Genomic DNA, 18,789 nt, shown 5'->3' on the forward strand with positions numbered 1-18,789 from the left:
TATGACTATGTATCTGCCTTTTTGCCTTTGTTCTAGGTCAATGCTTAATTAGAATAATACTGATACTATTGACATATGCCTTTAGTATATTTATTGTCATTTTAATGTTTTTTATTAGTCTTATTTTTGGGAATATATATACATATATGTACATGTATATATATGATCTCCCATATAGTTTTATTTAAGCCCCTGTACACTTCTGTACATTCTGAATTATAAATAAGGAATCTCATCATCAAAACAGATGTAGAGGGTTCAGAAAAAAAGTTGAAAGCAAAAAACTGTAATAAACTACAAAGAATATCAAATAAGAGAAGACAGAACCAATTTTTATAATGTACATCTATGTAAATTCAGAAAAGATCAAAACAAGGGGAAGAGCTTGAGACTCTTTAGTCTTTGCCTTCTTCAGTACTGGAGCAAATAAGTGGAGGAAATTGATTTTAAGGAAGAATGAAAACTAGCATGTTTTTTGCATCTACAGCATTCCAGGCACTATGTAGGTTACTCTAATGCTTTTCTTAATCCACCCAAAAGAGTTGTTCAGCTGATCCTCCATTTTCAGAAGAAGCTGAGTCCAGAGGGGTTCCTTCCCAGGTGACTGTAACCACTGCCCTCCTTCCCAGAGGCACAGTGAGCAGCAGTGCACAGTGGCATCTCCTATACACATCCCTTATTCCAGGGCTGATAATCAGACAGTCAGACAGTCAAGGCTAGGGCTCTCTTCAAGAGGCCTGAAGCTGAGTGATCTTCTTCTTGACTCAAAAGAAATGAACTGCATAGTGCTATTTCAATAAAGAATATGAAGAAATGCAGGTGTTACATCAGAAGGCAACACATGACACAAACACACACACACACACACACACACACACACTGATCATGCTCTGAGTATATACTGAATAACTTACTAAACAAAATTCTAGACATCTTCTTGCAAGACTAACCATACAACAATACAGCTTAAATGTCTGAGCATAGAGTAAATTATGAAATAACATAGTCCTAAAAATAAAAACAAAATAAAATAGAAACTAGAACCAGCTATATAATTTTCAGGTCCCACTACCAAATGAAAATATTGTGTACTTTGTTTAAATTTATAAAGAATTTTGAGATGGTGACCACAGAACATTTAAGGTAAGGGGCCTTCTAAGCATGGGATCTTCTGTGAGTTCATTAAGCCATTTCTAACAGACAAACATAGAGAGCATTTGTAATATATTACAGGGTAAGCAGAATAGAGGAATAAATGCAACATGATTATAATCACAGAATAAATATGCACATGCAAAAATCTGGGAGTGCACTTCAAATAACTAAAATAGCTATGTTAAGGTGGTGTAACCATGGAGTTGTAGCAAACTCCCCCATGATATTTTCCTTATATTACTCTTGTGATAAAAAGATTATTTTTAATAAAACAGGATAGGAATCTATGTCTGGAAAAGGAGGGTAATGAGCAAGACTAAAAATGTGGGTGAAAGAGGTATGTGGTCTTGCAGATCTGTGTGTGGTTCTAAGGCCAGTTCTCTTGCTGTCCTCACTGGGATTAACTGCAATGTAGCCTGTGATCACAGGAAGTCACCTCATCCAGGCACCATTCTGTGCATGGCTGCCATGTTGGTGAACATCCTGGGCTGTCTTGGTTCTCAGGGGCCTACCTGGTCCAGGTATCTCACTGAGCCTCACTGTGTCTCACATTGCTCTGTTCCCTATACCATCTGTATCAGGTTTCCTTTGTATTAATGGTGGAGCAACCCCCTTCTTGTCATCTGCAGTTGTACAAAGCTGACAATCTGAGAACATTGTGACCGGTCTCAGGCTGGGCAGGCCTGGGTGTGTTGCTGCTGCCAAGTGTGAACTGAGCCTAGGAGTCAGTGAACAGAGCCAGGGAGCCAGTCAGGCCTGTTACTTAGGACTATCTCCAAAAGTGAGCAAAGCCAGGGAGGGAAAAACAAACACATATTCTGTTGAGAGTCATGCAAAACAAGACTGAATAGTGCAAAAAGCTGTGGGGATGCTTATTTTTGCCAGGTACCAAGTCTGGAAGCCTAGAGGGCTCACTAAATAGCCTTACAACATGAGTGGGGATGTTTCAAATCAACCTAGCCTTCCCTGGAGGATTCTTCAGGATCGCTTTCTCCTATAGATGCTGGCCTTAGATGCTTTAAGGAAGACCCTAATACCATGAAAACTGCTGATAACTACACAGTTGGAGGCCTATTTGGACTTTATGGGTAATACAGTTTTTAACCACATGATGCTTCACAAGGCAAATCCAAAATAACCAACTATACAGACTCTGTCCAGCTCCTTCCTAACACCTGACAGGTATACTCACCACTCTGATCATGCAGAAATGTTAAAAAATAAACTTGCCCAGGATCACATGGAGTGACTTGGAGAGCCAGGACTCAGACCTCAGGCTCTGAGAATTGTGTCCATCCAAATGAATCACCATCTCTGCCTACAGGCATTTGAATGCTGTTATTTCTCAGCACATTGTTCTTCTTGCATGAGTGTTTACGGAACATTTCTGTTCCCTTTCCCTGCCTTGTGTACCAGTCACACTTGATGTTAGATGTTCAAGCCCTATTTGAGTACTCTGCCTCCTCTGTGCCCATTCACATCCAGCTGATGCCAGCTGAACAGCCATCATGGCCAGCTGGCTCTATTCCAGTCCTCTCTCACATGGCATGGAGATATCCCTGGTTAAACCAGTTGACTGTTCACAGGAGCCACTTCCAGATTTAACCACCCCATAATCAATGCTTTTCACTCAATCTCTAGTTAGGTCTGAAGTCACATAAATTGGATTTCCATCATTAAGAATTTGCTAAAACAGTAAAATAATAGGGTAACTTCTCCTTACATATTTTTAAAACTATTTTTAGTTGTAGATGGAAACACTATATTACACATTTTTGAAAGGCAGTGATATTTCCCACTTTGGGCTTTTTTCAGGTCCACTGTTTTAGAATCACAAACCTTCATTGTATAGACAATAAAAACTGAGGTATGCAGAAGCTCAGTGACTGCCTAAGGAGAACACAGTAAAAAAGCACCAGGGTTCCAGAAAGCTCTGCCTCATCGTGCCTCATCCAGGATGTTTTTCTTTTATTCCAGCCCCAACATCATTACGCAGCTATTATGTACTCAATAGTTACTGAAACATACAGTAGCATTTCTTCTTTTGCAGTTTTTAAGCTGAATTATGGTGTTTGGTCATGAAAATTTTCAAAGGTAAATGCATAGAGTTTTGCAAGATAGTTCCATAAATGTTTTGACTTCCCCTATTGATATTGTTTATTCCCTTGGTCTATCTTAATTATGTTCTTTGTGATTTAGCCCCAGTTTCAATGGTTACTCCCTAGAAGTTTATCTGTATTATCTCTCAAAGAACTACTAACTGGATATGTTGTTTCTTTTTTCCGCATTCCAGTTTATTTGTGTAATTAATTTATTTTTTCTTATTTTCCCTTGACTTTTTGTTTTTCTTTTTCTAACTTTTTGAGTTGAATGCTTTATTTGCTTACTTTTTTTTTCTTTATTTGTAAATAAATATATGTGCTAAGGTGATGCATGTGCCCCTGGGTACAACTTTAACAAATTCTTCTATTTTGACATATAATGTTTTAATCATCATTATTACATAGATAATTGAGAGTGGTTTTGTTTTTCTCTGAATCATATGTGGTTTAACAAAATATTTTGTCATTTTCAAGCAGCAAATATTCATTTTGATTCTACTTACGTTAAAAATGTGTGGTCAGATATCAGGATTAAGTTCTTTTAACTTTTATTAATTTGTGGCGATTTTTTTTGTGACCTTAAGAATATTTCATCAGGCTATGGGTCTAAAAAAGTCCTGTGCATTTTCTGTTACAGTATTATAATGTTGTTAAACATGTGATTATGACCTCAACCTTATTAAGTAGAGTCTTCAGACCTTCCCTGTTTGCGATGGTTTGTATACAGTTTGTCTCTAAAAGACTCATATGCTGGAAGTTTGTTCCCTAGTGAAATGATATTGAAAAGTGGTGAGATATTTAAGTGATGGGACCTAGTGGGAAGTGATTGGGTCACAATCATCCTCTTGAAGTGATTAATGTTGATCTCATGAGTAGGTTAGGTCTTGCATGAGGGGATTAGTTCCCATGACAGTGGGTTACTATAAAAAAAGCAAGCCTGACTTCACCAACTCTCTTTCTCTCTCACGTGTGAGGTCTTCCATGCATGCTGCTCATGGCCTGACCTGCAACTCCTACCATGTGACGCCATGTTATGACACAGTATGAGACCCTTGCCAGATGTGGCTACTAATCCTGAACTTTGAACCTCTAAAACTCTGGCTAAGTAAACATCTTTTCTTTATAAATTATCCAACCTCATATACTTTGTTATAGCAACACAAAATGGATTAAAACAATGCTGTTATTTTTAGTCTACTTGCTCTGCTAGGGTTGAAAGGTAAATTCAAGTTTTCTGTAACTTTTATGTTTCTTTTTATTTCTCTTTGCATTTCCTGCAGTTTTTGATTTATGTATTTTACGGTATTTTTTTCTACATAAAGATTAAAGATATTTTGTTATTACACACTTGTTCTTTTTAAGTGTTCCTCTTTATCTCATTTAATAGATCTTGCCTTGAATTCAATCTGATCTGGTATTATCACTATCCTAATGTCTTTTTTTCCCCTATCATTTGTTTGAACATCCTAAGACAGTCTATTTAGATTTGTGTCTTATGTAATAGTCTGTAGTTTGAATTTAGCCTTTTACTTATTTTAGTACTTCTCTTTTTTTTAATATGCAAATTTATCCTGTTGACACTTTTAACATACCTTTGTTTGGATTAAATTCTCTGAGTCTACCTTAGCTTGGGGAAGGCCAATAACAAAAAAAAAAACAAACATTAAACTAAATACATAATTTATTCCCATACTTGTAATTTTTATGATAAAAATTACATGAGGGTTTTATGGGATGAGGTTATATAGGCTGCTAAGAGAGGTTTCTCCAAGGGAATGACATTTTAACTTACTTAGTAAATTTGTGGACACCTGCTGTACTGGGAATAAGATGATGGCTGATGTCTCTGTCCTTTATGTACTAATGGGACCTTTATGATAAGACTTCAGTGCTGAGAAGGAAGCAATTGCATAAAGATCTGCCAAAGAAGAACCTTCAGAGCAGAAGGAGTGTCATGTGCAAAGATTCTGAAATGGGGTGGGGCTGGGAGGCACAGATTAGAGAGCACAGAGAGGAGAGGAGAGAGTGGCAGGAGATGGGTTAGGAAGGCAGGCAGGATCCAGGTTACAGAGGGACTAGACAGCATGGAAAACAGCAGCTTCTGTTTTAATGACAAGGAAAGCATTGGGTCCCATTGATCCTTATGGAAGGTCACTTTGGTTTCCCTTTGAGTTCAGCAAGTGTGAAGGCAGGAGGTTCAGACAAAGCTTTGGAATCATTTTAGGTGAAAAATGATGGTGGTTTGAAATAAGGTTGTAAACCTGAGGATGGTGACAAGTCGACAGATTTAGTGTCCACATTGATTAATTTTACTGGGAGATTGACAAGCTACGGAGAGGAGTCGAGGATGACAAGTGATCTCTGAAACTCGCTCCTGAGCAAATGGGCATCAGTGCTTCAGTGAGAGACTGGGTGGGAGGCAGGGCTGCGAGTGAAGTCCTGAAGGGCGACCCGCAGCTTCACAGAGTCAGAACTGGGCATTGCGTCTTCACGCTGCGGCTTTTCTGGTTTCTGGTTTCTGCCTTTTCCAGTAGAGTTCTTGTTTTTCTTCCTTGAAGCCTTCCAAATTTGGGAGGTTTACATTCTGCTTTTGAGAACAGCAGCAAAGTCAAAATTACACAGAGAAGACAACTCTCATGTTCTTAAAAATTCTATTCTTAAGGTGGAATAAAAAACTCATGGGGGGGATATATTTTATATTTTTAACATCAAATAAAATTCAATTTGTAGGTGAGAATAAGCATATTGTGGTATGTAGGTATATTCATGCTTATTTTTACATTCATACCTCCATCTTTTCAAGTGTTTTCAAAATTATTTGTGACCTTGAAAGTAATGACTCCTGCAAAAAAAAAAAAAAAAAAAAAAATCTGATGAGGTCACCGATGATCAGAATTCATTCTTTGTACAATTACAGACCCATTAAAAATCGATCCAAATTGAAAACTTTATTAAGTGATTTGAAACTCTGACTCTCTCTTCAAGTTATTGAGTAATATCATCTGTTTAAACCAAGGTAGGAGACATTTATTAAGAGGTTTGTTAGAAGGAAGTGACTTACCTGAATGTGAGCTGGGCTAAGCAAGTCTGAAATCTGTAGGGTAGCCAAGCCACCTTAGCACTGGCTAGCCTGCTGTCCATTGTAGACATTCTTCTTCATCGGAGAAGCCTCAACTCTGCCTTTAGGGCCTTAAAACTGCCTGAATCAGCCCCTCCCACACCATTTAGGATCATCTCCCTTACTGAAGGTCAACTGTTTGGGGACTTTAATCATATCTGCACAATACCTTTAAAGCAATGTTTACATTAGTGTGGGATTAACTAACAGGGATGGTCATCTCACCAAGTTGGACACCAGCAAAACCACCGTACTTTCCCAAGTATTACTTTAGAGGAGTCTTCAGTGGTTCTGTGCTGGAATCTGTGCACTCTAGATGTCTTTCTGGCTTCCCCCACCCTTTTGTTGCTGGGTATATAATGCAGGGCCTTGGGCAGAGCTAGGCAATTGCTATACCACTGACCTATGTCACTAGCTCATCTACTGGCTTTCTAACTCAGAAATTATTGTTCCTTCTAAAAATTCTGACCAAGACCTTATGACTCATTATCCCCAGAGGCATACAAGATTTACAGACCAAAACTTGGTTAAGAATAGAGAAGGATGTCAGGAAAAATATGACAAAGCTGTATGTTAAAAAGCTAAAAATAATCATCAAATTCTTTTCACCACCCTCTGTAGTCAACTTCTCAACTAGAGAGTGAAAAGATAATTTTTTTCCCCTTCATTTCCTTCTCCCAAGAAGAACAATTTTGTGCAATTGATGTCTTGGATCCATGAACCACATAATATTTTTTTTAAGGCTAAAAATAAAGGAGCTGCTGCACAGTGAGAAGGGGTCAAACTGAGTTGATTCCTATCAGGGTTTTCCGTGTAAAATGTAAACAAGAGGTTGTACATTGGATCCCATAAGTGTGGAGAGGTAACTAAGGATGGAAAGATGGAAGGAGGTAGATACCAAACGATTTCACAGAGCAATCAAGTCAATGCCAACCACTACAGGCCCCTAACCTTCTGGTTATGTACAAAAAGCATTTGGGTCTCACCAACGGCAAGCCAGTGAAGGTGCTCTGTCATTCACAGGGTAAGAAATGTGACTGGTCAGAGAGAAAGAGCACCCACCACCATGTCTGCACCCATCCCTGCCTGACTCCACAGATTGTTACGTGAGTTAGATGTGGTAACACATCTATAAACAAGACACCAAAATAAGGAAAATAAGGCATTTTAATAATAGCCCACAGCAAGAAACCTTATATGTGACAGATATACGAGAAATGTGTGCTTAGTTACATCACATCTGCATTAAACAAAGAGTTTACTTGTGAGCTTTTGTTCTTTCTTTGCATAAAAGCAAATGAACAAAATATTATTTGAAATAAAAATATTTGGAAAATACCAATGATAATTTTTTTCACAGAAAGAAATAACTGAAATTTATGAATTCACAATTTTCATCTAAATAGGTATTTCCACTTAAAGATTTTGAAAAAGGGATGAAACAAGGTGAAGAGTTGTTCACAAAATGCTTTGCTAGTCCACCTCACTTGAAAAATGTGGAAGTGACTTTGAATAATTCATTTGGCTCCTTTTGTGTAAACCAGGAGAAAAATGGATTAGCAAGACAAGAAAACTAGGAAAAATCATGTTATGTTCCCAGTAAACCTTGAAAGGTCATTAAGGACCATCTTTCTGTTTCGGTCCAGCCTAAATCTAAACTACCCATGAGAGATGAATGTTGGCCTAGCCACATTCATACCACCTGCTCCTCATTAATCAAAAATGCCACTGGAGTCAAACGTGCCCTCTGGGACTCAGGAAGACATTCTGCTGCATAATGACATCGTATTTCCTTTGATCTCAAAAGTGAAACATATTTATTCAAGTTGCAATAGCACATTATAACTTCATGTGAATGCTGAAAACCTGTCTCCAATACTCTTATGTACCATAAAATAAATTTTATTTGTGTGTAAAAGTTTGCCAGAGTCACCGAACTCTTGCATGTTACCATTTTTAGAAAGTTTAAATGAATCTGGAGATGGTTATCACAATGATTAAGCATAGAGATCATCCCTTCATTGAATATCCAGCTTCACTGGATGCGTGATCTTGTACAAGCTAATTACCCCTCTTCATCACAATTCCCTCACCTATCAAGCCAGGGGGTGGAGTTTAATTTTCTATGTCTTATGCTGTTTTGACATCTTAACATCTTGCAGGCCAGGGAGAGACTGCCCCTTTCAAGGCTAGGTAATGCCTAGAGATAGCTAACCATTTAATTTTTAGCTTGCCTTTCACATACACGCCAACCAATTCAAAATCTATGTCTCCAGCAACCTTCTTTTTCTAATTCTCACACACCAAACCAAAATTTTCCCTGTCCAAAATCACCCCTGGACCCAGTACCAAACATTTAGGGGCAGCTCATATAGTCCACTCTGGAATGCATTCTCCTTGATCCTCCGACTTCTGAATGGCCCTAGTACTTCCCTATGGCCCTGTGGCCCTGCATGGCATGGCATGGCATGGCAAGCATTTTCCTCTGAATCAGCAAGTAATAAACTTCTTCCAATGGCATTGACCTCTCTGTGTTGTCACTCAGTCATTCCCATAAATTCAGTCCTAGGTACAAATGAAGCAGGGAGTTATTAACAGTTCCCACCTCTAGGTCCTGTGTTAGGATTAAGCTATTTAATGTATGTGAAGACCATAGAACAGTGCTTGGGGCACTGTAAGTGCCTTACGGGGGAGCCATTGCTAACCTCTGCCTGCTGTTACTCCATCCTGTAGGATGGAGAGTCCAGAATGAGTCCTCACTTCCACTTCTCTCTTTCATATTCTTGTCATTTCTTACCTTACAGCCTCCCTTACTTCAACAGCCATGTTCTAAATATTCTTCTTCCTTTTCTTTAGTTTCTCCTAAGAGTCTATCAACACGTAGACCAAGAGAAGAATACCTGTGTCAGCTTTCTGTTGCTGTAAGAAATACTCAGTATCCAGAAGGCACTCAATACTAAACTATTATTATTAGCACCATCATTGCCCATTCTACTAATGGACTCTGCATTTCAAAAATACTACCTCAAACTGAGGGAAAAATAAAATTTACAAAAAGCAGATATTGGGGATTACTAAAACTGGGGCTCCTAATGCCATTAAGATTCTCTTTGTTTTGTATGTATTTCATTCTTTGGCCAATTCTATTCTAATCACAGGAGGCCTTGAATGACAGAGGCTCCCTGGGAATGTCCAGGGAACTCAGACTGGATCAGGTTGCTCAGGTGCCTAGCTCTGTCTAATCCCCATGGCCTGCGCATGGAATCTGAGGAAGGAGGTTAGCTTCGACTCTTACCTGAATCAACAGTGCTCCTGAGGAAGAGGGGATGCTATTGCAAGCAGATGCAAGAGCTGTCAGTTACCACCATCATCTATGAAAGTACCTTTATAGACTTCAACTCCTTATGTTGAAGCATGCTTGCTTTATTTATCCATGCTCTTATTTCTTCAAGCAACAAACAATTCAATGACTACCATGTGCCTTTCATTCCTATGCTTCTATTCAAGGTGGAAGCATAGAGATGGATAGAACAGTCACTCAAGATTCTGAATTTTCTCTTAATTTTATAGCCAACTATTCAGCTAAAACAAATTCATTTTTTTTAATGCCCAAATCTGGCCTTCTTTCTGCTGTAGGCTTAGTGCTGTCATCATAACTGAAGTTGAAATTTAATCTCCATTGTGATTATTAACAAGGTAGAAATTTAATCCAATTACTATATTTGGAGGTGACACTCCTTTGGGCATGTCAAAGGTAAAAATAGCCCATAAGGATGGGTCTCAATCCAGTGGGACCACAGCTTTATAACAAGAGGGAGAAAGACATCAACTAGTATGCTCTGTCTTCCAATGTGATGTTCTGTACCATCTCAGAGTCTGTAAAGAGTCCCACCAGCAAGAAGGACCTCACCAGAAGGAACTGTCCAATCTTGAATTTCCCAGCCTTCAAAATCAAATAAACCTTTACTCTTTATAAATTACACAGATTATGGTGTTCAGCTATAGCAACAGGAAATGGACCATGATTCTCCTTTTGAAATGATAAAGGAAGCAGTTGTTACTTCAGGGAGGCCACTTTGTCAAGGAGACAGTGACTTCTGATGGCCTTGGAGCAGCTGCATCAGGGCATGGGGTGACATAATTCTGTGAATCCTTCTACAAATGACGACTGGGCAAGTGTTGGCATAACCTCATGCTGAATGAGTGTTTGGAATGTGGAGAAGAGCCACTTATCAAAACATGGAGCCCAACTCTAAGACACACAAACAGCTGCAGAATCACATGGAGCTTGAAAGAGAAGTTTTGCGAGAGGCCAGGCCAGGAAAGCAAGTGTAGGTCAACTCCTGGCCTCCTTTCCACACACCTGCCCCAAGTCCATCCTGGGGTTCCTTCCTTCTCCCTGCTCAGCCTTCTCCCCACTCTGTATTCCTTTAGCAAATCTTTCTTCATGTCCCCCCTAGTGCCAAGTCTTGCACTTGTCCCAGGAGAATACAGAGTCTCATGAAAAAGGGAATTTTGCAAACTAACCAGTGACTAAGGCCTGGGTACAGTTGAATGCATTGAACAAGTACTGGAGAACAAGACACAGGGAGGCAGAAAATAACTCTGCCTGTGGGAGTCCAGTGACAATGAAAGATTGTTGGGTATTCCCAAGAGTGGCTTTTGTGCCCCAAAATATTGCTCAAAGGTTATTTGTTTCCAAAATTAATATTCATTTCATTTAGATTACAAATGTAAAATCTAATTTTCCTTTAGTTCTTAATTCAATTTATGAATCTTATTATTTTGTAAAATGAATAGTATGACTTTAGCAAATTTCAGCAGTCCCTATTAAGGAAACATTTACAACTTAATTTGATGATCATAAATAATTTAAACTTACTTATAAAGTATTTAATCCTCCTTTTAAGCACTGTGATTTAATAAACAAAATCTGAATGCTTAAAAAATTCCTACAAATCTAATATACTTATGAATGTAATGATTCTTAAATTTATCTTAAATGTGTGTCATTTTAGAAAGAATGTGATGTAAAGACTATAATGTAAAACAAACTAATATGTGTTATTTGATAACATTTTAATAGACTTGTAAGGCTAATCTCTGACTCCAATGGGTCAATTTTTTTTTTTTTTTTTTTTTTTTTTTTTTCCGGTACTGGGGATCAAACTCAGGGCCTTGTGCTTGTGAGGCAAGCACTCTACCAGCTGAGCTATCTCCCCAGCCCATGGGTCAATTTCTTTAAACATTATACATATAGTTGATCCTCCATATTTGTGGGCTCCACATTTGTAAAATTAATCAATTGTGGGCCAAATATATTCAGAAAAAAATAATTTCATCTACACTGAACATGTACATGTTTTTCTTGTCCTTATTCTCTAAACAATACAACATAACAGCTATTTACATAGTGTTTGCATTATATTGGTTATTGTAATCTAGAGATGATTGAAAGTATGGGGGATGATGTGTGCAGGTTCTAGGCAGAAACTGAACCATGGAAGAGACTTGAGCATGAGCAGATATTAATATCCATAGGGAGCCAATATTCCTGGAGACTGAGGAATAACTGTTCTTAAAACACCAAACATGCACAATTTATTTCTCAGCATTAATCCATAAATCTCAGGAAGTTGATGGGTTTTGATCTCTTTGATATTTCTATATTTAATTCACAATCTTCCCAAGGGCAAAAGGTGATTACCCTCTAAAAAGATAATTATGTAACTACAACAATTTTTGGAGATAACTAACTCGTAGGGTTACCTAGCATTGAGACATACAGACTAGGACCTGAGCTTAGAGGTTCCACAAATCCAGACCCACTGTTCTATGATCCCAACCACAAAAAGGATGGATTCTATATTTCATAGAAAGGAATGTCTATGGAGTCCACAATCTCAGGCCTAGGTTTGAGTCATCTCCTTAACTAATCATGGATATTTATAACTGCCAGTCAATTTTAACTATATTGCTTAATTAAATTTTGTGTTTGATATCCTAACCAGTTAAGGATATGCCTTCCACATTCAAATAGAAGATTCTGATAAGGCCTTGTGCAGAAGGACGCATTTGGACTGAGCTTAGTGGGACCTCCTCACACCAACTCTCTGCTAAGCTGCCCAGGGTCCTGCTGCAATGGGCCCAGAGGGAATATGGAGCCAACTGTGCCATCTCTTTCTAACCCTTGCTTGTGGTGACATCACATTGGTGGATCAAAAATCAGCCATGGTTGTGAAGTGGAAAAAAGCAGATGCCATAAACAAGGGCTTTCAGGAAGCTAGTTGTTCAACACTTATATTGGTAGTGTCCCAGGGAGGTTTGCAGTCTTCATGGTTGGGCTCTGGATTCCAGGCCAATAGCGTGCTTATTCTCTCCTTCCCATGAAATTCAATCTATGCTACTCAAAGTGTTGTAGAGTTCTGTACCTCTTTTTTTTTTTTTTTTTTTTGGTGGGAAAATATGAAACTAATATTAGATAAACTAAGTCACATTAAGACATTTAGTGACAGGTACAGACAAACAAGCTGAGAGAGGAAGTTTCTTCCAAAGGATTATGATGAAATAATTACAATATTCTTTCAAGTGTCACCCTTTAACTTCTCTAGTTATTTTGATATTTAGCTTTCACAGTGCTTTAATGTCTTTTTGGTCATTACTCTTATTTAGCACAATCTTAAAATCCAATATGCAAACTTATTGCCTGTTTTCCAAGAATGTGCTCACAAGTTTGATATTCTCCCTTGCTTCTCCCCTAGTGCAACCACTACTTGAGATGTGTATCAGTTGGCCTATATGCTATTTGGCCAGCCTACCATTTAATACATAATTAGCATTTAAAGAATTTTGTCAATCCTTAGAATATGGGAGTTTTTACATGTAACTCAGATTCCTGGCTTCCCTTGACAACTAAAAGGCCTGAGAACACATGACCCACATTCTCAAATAGCCAGTAGTCATCAATCAGCCAAGGTAGAGAAGTGGTGGTCTCTCTCTAAGGGGCTGTGTCAGCTTCAGTTCACACAGTGCCCACCCAGCTTATTTCTTTCACTTACATTTAGCCCCGGGACTGGGTCTGGGAAGTAAATGTAATATTTCAGGTGAAATGGCAGATCAATGGGCATGGTTCTGACCTAAGAGAGGCAGCACCTAGCAACAGTTGCCAGGATGATAAAATTACAGTCCTTTCTAGGACTTTTCACTTGAGTGTCCTGAATCCCCATCCCAGGTCACAGATAAGATCAGAAACTACCCAGTGCTTTCTCTTTATACAATTGGCACATTCTCTCTTTAGCAGAATTGCAGATGACCTGGAGTAAAAGGGACTTTGGTAGTTAATTTGGTGGAGGATTCCCCCATTGCCTGAAACCCACACATCCTTGCCAGAGATTCCTAGGAGTCTCCAACCAGCTTAGACAGCCTTCCTAACTCTTGAGGCCATTTTCCTAAGTTAGACAGGAATCTGGCACTATATGATTATGCCTGAAATATACAGAATTTTATCCTAGATGCTTTGATGGGTCATTTCATGTGCCAATTTGGCTGAGTTAAGAGATACCCATATAGCTGGTAAAACATTATTTACAGGTACATCTGTGAGGGTGTTTCTAGAAGAGATTAGTATTTAAATTATTAGACTAAGTAAAGAAGATCCACCCTCACCTATGTGGGTGAGCATCATTCAATCAGTTGTGAGCAGAGGTGGGGAAAAAAAACAATGAAAAATGAATTCTTTCTCTCTCTCTTTCTCTCTGTGTATGTGCTTGAACTGGGACATCCATCTTCACCTGGCCTTCTACATCAGACCTGATTTTTCAGCCTTTGGACTCGGGGACTTATCACAGCAGTCCACCATCCCTACCCTTCTCCTCAGGCCTCCAGCTTCAGACTGAGAGCTGCACCATCAGCTCTTCAGTTTTTCAGGCCTTTAGACTAAAACTGAACAATGCTCCTGGATCTCCTGGTTCTCCAGTCTGCAGATGAGAGATGCTGGGAGTTCTTGGCCTGCACAATTGCATGAGCCAATTCCCATAGCAAATCCTCTTCTATATCTATATATCATCTCTTAGATCTATTTCCTTATAGAGTCACGAATCTCTTTTAATCCTCACATTAAGACTGAGCTATTTACATTATTGTTTCTTAACAAATGAGGACATAGAGACTCAGAGAAGCTGTTGCATTAGCCAAGGTCATATAACTGATAGAGTGATAAAATATGATTTTTTTCTGATTCAAATTTCAATATCTTTTCTTAAAACATCAGTCTTAAGTTCTAGCACATGAAAAAATTCAAAATATGTCTAATTTCTTCTTTATATGATTGTTTATATGATTGTTATATAATTGTTTATATGATTGTTAGTCATCTTTTAGTCACTGTGACCAAAATACTCAACAAGAACAATTCAAAGGAGGAAAGATCCCAAGAAGCTGGTACCAAGAGTAGGATGAGAGACACTGGGTGCATAGCCACTGCAACCAAGTGCCCAGGCTAGAGCGACAGTAAGTGAGTGGATGTAGGTGTTAGCACAGACTGACCCATCTGCCCCTTGGGAATTGTAGGCTATTTAAACCTGACCATACCTCCTAGTATGCTTTCTGCTCCTCCCAGCTTCAGGTCACCCTAAGTGAGATGAGTATGTAGATCATACACACACCCACTCAAGTCCCATTTAAGCTAATGAGTAGGATCTGGCTTAGGGAAGAATTCTGCAACTTCCTGGGAACAGCATTCCAGGTTAAAATTGATAACTTAATCAGCATTATTTGATCAGACCATTTAGTTGTAACAAATAGTAATAACAGTTGTGCTATCAGGTCTTTGCTACTATGACAAATACCTGATAAAAATAACTTCAAGGAGGAAAGAAATGTTTTTGGCTTGCAGTTTTAGAGGTTTCAGTCCATGGTCAGTTGACTCCAATGCTTGGGTCTGAGATGAGGCAGAACATCATGGCAGAGGATGTGGTGGTGGGAAGCTACTCAACTCAGGGCAGCCAGGAAAACCATGGAAATCAAGGAAGGGTCCAGGGATAAGATATGTTTCCAGGGCACACCTCCTGGACCTACTTCCTCCAACTAGCCTCCACCCCTACCATCTCCCGATAATGCCAATTATGTGGGTTATTCCACTGATGAGGTTGGAGCCCTCATGATCCAATCACCTTCCCAAACGCCCCACCTCTGAACATTGCTGCTCTGGGGACTGAGCTTTCAACACACAAACCTTCAGGGGGCATTCCAGAACCGAACCATAAGATTTCACTGAGTACTTACCATTTGCAAGGCCCTATTATAAATTTGCTATATATCTTATCTCATTTCATCCTTACAACTCTGTGCAGTAAACATAACTCCCATTCTATGATGAGGCCACTGGTGAGCATATGGGTTAAAGGAGGCACTCAAAGTCACACTGTGGGAGTGGAGTCTGGATTCTCATTCCAGCAACAAGATTTCAGCACCCTTATCTCAGGTGCCTTGTTCTACAAGGTCGCCTCTCAGTTACTAACCCACAGCATTAGGATCAGAGCATAGGAGATCTCGTCAGATGGTATTTGGGGAATTGAGAAATACAAATATTTTCAAATCCTACTGGGATATCACTCACCAGGGAATTGGCGCCTTCAGAGAGGAGCCAGAAATGAAATCTCAGCTGAATTTATTTGATCTGTAAGAACTGTGACATGAGTGCCATTGATAACAGTAATCTCGGTGCTATTGTATTGCGTTTATTACTTGGGCAAACATCAGTGGGAGAAATGGAGTCCCAGAAGAAGAGATGCCAATGGAAGTTATCACGTAAATCATTTCTTAGCAGGCTGACCTTGCACTTGACAAATAATAAAGTTGACAGTAAACCAAAGTTTCTATTTATCTGATTTTTTCTAATGTTGCTCTTGCAGTTTAATTACAAGAAGAACAGACTAGCAGAGGTAGTTGCTCTCCAGGATTGAAATCCATTTGATCGCTAGCTGTTAATAATAGTTCATGCTATGATAAAGAGTGTTAAAAGGGTATAGGACTGTCGCTTCTGGGTTGTTTGTTTGTTTAGATGTTCTTCTTGTTCTCACTTCTCAGAGATGAAATTTTTTTCCAAAGTTTTGAAGTTCCTTGTGACTTAGCTGTGATGTGAGGGTGATTATTCCCCTAGATTAAATTTAAAGGATTTTTTAAAAAGTAATTATTACAAATACATGGTAAATAAGTAAGTTGGATAATTTTATCTTGAACTGTTTGGTTAAATATTTAGTCTATATCATCTTAGTTATGAAGAATTTGAAGTTGCGTATACTATAAAAGACAATACTCTGATTTCAGGGAAAATTTGAATTTTGTAAGTTGGTCACCTTATGATTGTGGGTTTTAGTTCTTTTTATGCATTTGTTATTAATTGGCCTGAATGAAACCAAACCTGTGTAGAAATGTCTGTGCCCTATTTACATTGATCATGACTTATTTTATAAAATCAGCATAAATATTAACCTACAATATCAATTCTAAACAATTATAATTAAACTATCCTATGTAAGAAGACTGTTTATTGTGAAGCCTTTACCTCCTAAAATATTATGCCCCTGTTTCTTGGTGAAGCAGTACATTAAAAAGTGTGATTCTGAATTCTTCATTCTGTCAATAGAGCATTCATGCTAGATGTTGTTTTTTAATTTTTGGGGTTTTTTTGTTTATATATCTTGGAGCATCTTGTGAGATTGTTTGCTCATCCCATAAAACAGTTTTATGTAGAAAGGTTAAAACTATGTAAATGGCTTTTGTGAAAATTATCAGTTATTTTGAAGGAGTGGAATGGCATCTTTTGTAAATAAAATTGAATTTTCAAATAAAAAATAGTATTCATCATGATATAAATAAAAAGAACATGAGATCTTGGGATAGAGGACAAATGTGGGTTTAAATCTGAGCCCCAACACTGACATGGCCTGAGGCCACCTACCAATCTCTATGAGCTGCACTCATTTTTCTGGAAGGAAAATGAAGATGAAAATGTCAAGTTCAAAAGCTGTTTGAAGTCTGTAAAGCTCCAGTTCAGCCTATAGCTGGTCTCAAGAGACGCTTGCTGAATTTCCTCTTGGGTAGGAAATGGGACTGGTCTGACGTCCCCCTCCTGTGATGTCTGTGCTCTGGTCCTGCCTCCTTTGCTGGTCAGGCCATGCCTTGTGTGTGAGAAGCTGACTCACTCCCTGACTTTCATTTTCCACTGCTTACTTTGATTCTGAATGCTCAGGTCAGTACTTACTCCAAAGCAGTGAGTCCAATCCTCTCCTCAAGCTGCCTGGCCAAAATGGAAAGTCCAAACATGGTTTCCTCTGAAAAACAAAACTCGGAAACTGGAAACAAAACAAAGACAGCACTTCAAGAATTTTAACTAGAATAGGGGATGGAAAACTTGCTCTCCAGTTTTGGAAACCATTCTGTCATGGGGACTCTAAATTTAGAACTGATCTCAGCTTTGGGGCAGATAGGTCTGCTCAACTCTGGCGATGCGGATTCTGAGGAGCTGCTTTGGGACTGGGTATCATATGGCTAGATTGTGGTCTCATGGCAGTTATCTAGGAGGGTGCCCCAGGTCTAGGGAGCTCCACCCTGAGGTCTTTAGGGATGATGAGCACCGTGGCAAAAAACAAATACGTCTATACATGAAAGCAAAGGGTGACGGAGCAAAGGTGGAACGATGCTCAATTTGAGGAACATGGGCGAGGGAAATAGGAGTGTTCTTTGTGCTCTTCTTGAAGCTGTTCTGTGGATTTCTTTACAGGCTAAAAATGACATCTTGGGAACACTTAAGTACTGTTGGTAGGAATGCAAAAATGGTACAATTGCTGCGGAAAACTATAGAGCGTTTCCTTAAAACAATCAAACACAGAATTATTTACATTTGATCTTCTTGGTATATGCCAAAAGGAACTGAGAGCAGGGACTGGAACAGATACTTGTATGTTCTTGTTCTTAGCAGCATTTTCACAATTGGCAATAGTGGAAGCAACATAAGAATCTACTGATGGATGAACAGATAAGCAAAACGTGAAATAGCCGTGCAATGGAATATTATTCAGCCTTAAAACATGAACTAAGTTCTGACCCATACCATGAACCTGAATGAACCCCAAGGATTTTGTGGTAAGTTAAATAAGCCAGTCACCAAAGGACAACTATTATATGACTGCTGTCATATGAGCTTCCTACAAGAGTCAAATTCCTAAGACAAAGTGGTTGTCAGGGGCTGGCAGATGGAGTATGGGAAGATGCTGTTTAGTCCCTATGGAGTCTCAGTTTTGTAAAATGAAAAATTCTGAAGACTAGTTGTACCACAATGTGAATGCCCTTGATGTTATGGAACTACACCCTTAAAAATGATTAAGATGCTAAATTTTATGCTGTTTTAGCATA

General features: G+C 38.8%; 1 long non-coding RNA gene across 1 annotated transcript; it reads right to left on the bottom strand.

Moving 5' to 3' along the window:
- Positions 1-5,032: 5,032 nt before the first annotated feature.
- LOC306659611 lies at positions 5,033-17,741 on the bottom strand. The gene is made up of 3 exons (XR_013763351.1): positions 17,639-17,741; positions 6,046-6,099; positions 5,033-5,841 (listed from the first exon to the last, which is right to left on the bottom strand). It is a non-coding gene; the product is annotated as an uncharacterized lncRNA (long non-coding RNA).
- Between the last annotated feature and the right edge of the window lie 1,048 nt (positions 17,742-18,789).

This window comes from Sciurus vulgaris (assembly GCF_902686455.1).
Source record: "Sciurus vulgaris genome assembly, chromosome: 4".
NCBI lineage: Eukaryota > Metazoa > Chordata > Mammalia > Rodentia > Sciuridae > Sciurus > Sciurus vulgaris.